This window comes from Ostrinia furnacalis, unplaced genomic scaffold (genome assembly GCF_004193835.3).
Source record: "Ostrinia furnacalis isolate ACB-3 unplaced genomic scaffold, ASM419383v2 OfSCF0095, whole genome shotgun sequence".
Lineage (NCBI taxonomy): Eukaryota > Metazoa > Arthropoda > Insecta > Lepidoptera > Crambidae > Ostrinia > Ostrinia furnacalis.
Window position 1 is genome coordinate 241,722 of NW_021130334.1, and position 4,622 is coordinate 246,343.

The following is a 4,622-nucleotide window of genomic DNA, read 5'->3' on the forward strand; positions in this document are numbered from 1 at the left end:
AAATGGTCTGATTATTGTTTTCCACTTATTGCCGAAGCCAAGAAGTCACGTATGGAAATATTGGCAGACTTTTTGTACGAGGAAGCAGTGAAAATATCAAGTACAGCAAATATAAACATCGTGAGTACGCGCAGTGAGCATGCCTACAAGTCCAAGGGCTACGAAAGCTACGGTAATCGTCAACAAACTGTATTAGTGAACGCGGACAAAGGTGATAAGTGCCAGTATTGCCGTGTCTCAAAACATAAGCTTACAGAGTGCAAACTGTTTAACAAAGCGTTGCGTAAAGACAGGTGGCGTTATGTGAAACGGTACGGTCTGTGTTATAAGTGTTTGTTATCGCGTCATGAGCGAGCGACCTGCTCAGCGCCCGCGTGCGACAAGGGCGGCTGCGGGCAGGCGCATCACCGTTTGCTACACTACGCGGCGGACAACAATGGTGACGGTCGGGACACTAACGGCGCCCCAGAAGGGGTAACTACGTCCTCCACTGAGACGGTAACTCATATAAACGTGAGTAGTCAAACTGTACTTTTAAAAGTGTTACCTATCAAAATACATGGACCAAACGGCATTATTAACGCGACCGCTCTGTTAGACGATGGATCGACTGTGTCATTAATAAGTAACCGGTTAGCTGAGCGCGCCGGCCTGCGCGGCCGCCGAGAGACTATGCGTGTGTGCGGCGCGTGGAATAACACTGAAGTTGTGTGCGATACGACAGTGTTGAACTTTGACATTTCGGGCGTAGATAATAAGGTTTATTCTGTAAAAGCTCGTAGTGTAAACAATTTAAATTTGCCATTGCAAGATGTATCTTTGATTGATTTTAATAAGTATCCTTATTTACATAATATGTTAAAAGAAGATAAATTGTGCTTTTCTAAAATGAAACCTGATGTACTTTTGGGACAAGATAACTATCATTTATTGTTACCTTTAGAAATAAGCTTAGGTAAACCTAATGAGTTGTCGGCAACACGCACTCCCTTAGGCTGGTGCGTACACGGTTGCGCAATGGTAGGGATGACTCATAGCGCGAATGCACCTCGCTCGACCCTCCTTACTTGCCAGATAGATAATGTCACACGTTGTCACAGTGAGTACAGTCTTCAGGATCTCCATGACGATTTACGGCGTTCGTTTTCAATCGAGTCTATGGGTATCTCAGCTAAACCTAGACAAAATTCTGACGACATAAAAGCGCAAGCTGTGCTTGAGCGCACCGCAGTCCTGATTGATGGTAGGTGGCATGTTGGGCTCCCCTGGAAGGATGAAAATTGTAGGATGCCAGATAGCTACTCCTATGGCGTTTTCTAGGTTAAAAGGAGTGGAAAGAAAGATGTCAGCCGACGAAGGTTACGCACACAGATACGCTGAAAGGGTAAGTCATTTATTTGAAAATGATTTTGCTGAAGAATTAAAGGTAAGCGATGTGGTTTCACCACGATCGTGGTATTTACCCCATTTCGGGGTAGATAATCCAAACAAAAAGAAACTTAGGTTGGTTTTCGACGCGGCCGCGAAAACTGATGGTTTATGTTTAANAACCAGAACGAAACGATATAAAAATGCTATTTTTTTTATTTATTTACAAGCTTTAGGTATATTGACTTCACTTGTTAGTATGTGTGGGACAAATATTGAAACTGAATTTAAGACCAGTTCTCAACCGATTGAGCTGAAATTTGGTATACTTATGTAAGTACAATGAAAATGCAATGTTATGGTACCATTAAGCTGGTTTGATGATGGAGTCAGGAGGTGGCCATAGGAACTCCTAAATGAAACGGCGGCATCGCATCGAATTTGGGTTCGTTGGATTTGTCTTTTTGAGCACTTTAGTACTAGATGATGTCCAGGGTCCTGATGATGCAGTCAGGAGGTGGCCATAGGAATTCCTATACGAAACGGAAACTTATCGACTTTGGGTTTGTTCGATTTGTCTTTTCGAGCACTTTGGTGCTAAATTGTATTGTAATTGAACCAAGGCTCTGAGATTGAGATACTATAGACTAAGAGCTGGTGAACGCCAGACCTACGTCATTTTATAAAAGCTGAAAGTTTGTCAGCGTATGCTCCCAATATAGGTTAGAATGTTGGTGGATTATGAAGTTTGGGTCATCGTTGCTTTGGCAGCTATCCTAAAAAAACTGCCTGGCAAGGAGTTGGAACTGTCAAAACTGTGTGGCTGATGTCGAAACAACTTCTAATCATTTCCCAAATATTATACCTAAAAATCAGATTTTATGGTAGGTATAACGAAAGTAGAATTACAGTCTATTGAATTTACTTACAGAAAAAGCCACCGTAAAAGTTAGGCTTACGTTAAACCATAAACGCTGATTTTTATATAAAATATTAGGGCAATAATTAGAAGTAGTTTCCTCATCAGCCATACAGTTTTGACAGTTCTACCTCCTTGCCAGACAGTTTTTTTAGGATAGCTGCTAAAGCCACGATGACCAAAACTTCATGATTCACCAACATTCTATCCTTTATTGGGAGCATACGCTGACAAACTTTCAGCTTTTATAAAATGACGTAGGTCTGGCGTTCACTAGCTTTAAGTCTACTACTAAAAATCTTAATGCGGTTCACAGAATACATCTACCTACCAAGTTTCAACACATGACGAATCTATAAGGGTTCCGTTTTTTGCCATTTGGCTACGGAACCCTAAAAAGTGTAAAATAAAATTATAATAATAAAATACTTTTTTAAAAACAAGCTTTTATTCTGAAATGCAGTTGTTACTAAAACCTGTGCTAAAACGAAAAAAATAATTGTATGCAAGGTTCAAATAATTTCGAAAGCTTGTAGCGCAAACATAAAAGAGGAATAAATTCCGTGCGCGACACAAGCTTTCGAAATTATTTGAACTTTGCATACAATTACTTTTTTCGTTTTATTATCATAAAATATGTTAACGGATTAACGATTAACGTTAACTTGCGTTAAATCTTGCTAAATGTAACGTTTTAACGTTTAACGAAGTTAATTTTTTTATTAACGGTTTAACGATTAACGAAGTTAACTATTTGATTAACGGTGCCCAGCTATGGGTTTCACCACGATCGTGGTATTTACCCCATTTCGGGGTAGATAATCCAAACAAAAAGAAACTTAGGTTGGTTTTCGACGCGGCCGCGAAAACTGATGGTTTATGTTTAAAGGATTATTTGTTTAAAGGCCCAGATTTATTGGCATCACTATTAGGAATTATCCTGCTTTCGCCTCCGAGATTTATTTTACCATGTAGTACCCCTGTACGACAAGCCAATCCGCACACAATATTCAGCGCAGTAGTAGTAAAAAACAAAAGAGCGGGCAACCCCACCCCTACCACGCTGTGGGCTCGGTGTCCGAGCGGTCTCATTCCTTTGTGCGCACGCGCAACGACCGCACGCAGTATAAGAAAAATGCTTAAGTGACGTCACCAGGACGTTTTNGTGTTTAAACGATTATTTGTTTAAAGGCCCAGATTTATTGGCATCACTATTAGGAATTATGATGCGCTTTAGGGAAAACCAGTTTGCTGTCACAGGTGATATAAAAGATATGTTTTTAAGGGTAAAAATTATACAGGCAGACCAGAATGCATTTTAATTTTTATGGCGTAGCAACCCTTCTGAAGCTGTCAAGGTGTATAAAATGACCTCGTTAATATTTGGTGCGAATTGCTCCCCATTTATTGCTCAATTTGTAAAAAACAAAAATGCACAAAGGTTTGAATCGTCCATGCCCGAAGCGGTTGAAGCTGTTTATAAACAACATTATATGGACGATTATATNCTATGCCGGAAGCGGTTGAAGCTGTTTATAAACAACATTATATGGACGATTATATAGATAGTTATTCAGACGAGGATACGGCGATTTCAATGGTTAGTGATATTTCAGGCATACATAAGTCAGGTGGCTTTGAGATGCGTAACTGGACAAGCAACAGTGAAGCTGTGCTTAACAGCCTGCCGAAAGAAACCTTAGGCACCTCTGCCGTAAGGTTTAAAGTCGACCAGCAGTATGAAGGTGAGCGAACGCTTGGACTTTTTTGGCACCCGAGTGGAGATACGCTTGGTTTTGACGTTTCTATGAAGCGTGTGCCCGAGGAAATCATCAATGGTAAGCAAAAACCTACCAAAATAATTTTGCTAAAAGTCGTTATGTCAGTTTTTGATGTTTTTGGGTTCTTATCACCATTTACTATACAGGGAAAAATTATGTTACAAGAAACTTGGCGCACGGGCGTAGACTGGGATGACGTAATTCCTGATAACATTTTTTATAAGTGGTTAGAATGGCTCGCACTACTACAGACGATTAAAAATATACGTATACCTAGATGGTACCAGGCGCGTATACCTGCTACGGAGGCGGAGCCTATCATGCCCGGCGCGCGTGATTCACAGGGAGCGAGCCGGCCAGCAGAGTGCTACGTGAATGCACATGACAACCGAGTCCGGTGCCTCTCAGCTCCTCAATCAGGTCATTTACGAATAAGTTAAATAGGTCCGGCGAGGTAAGTCCACCTTGACGAACGCCGCACTTTAGTCTATAGGCACTAGAGTGCGCGTCGCCCCATCTCACACAGTTAGTTTGGTTCCCNAGGAAATCATCAA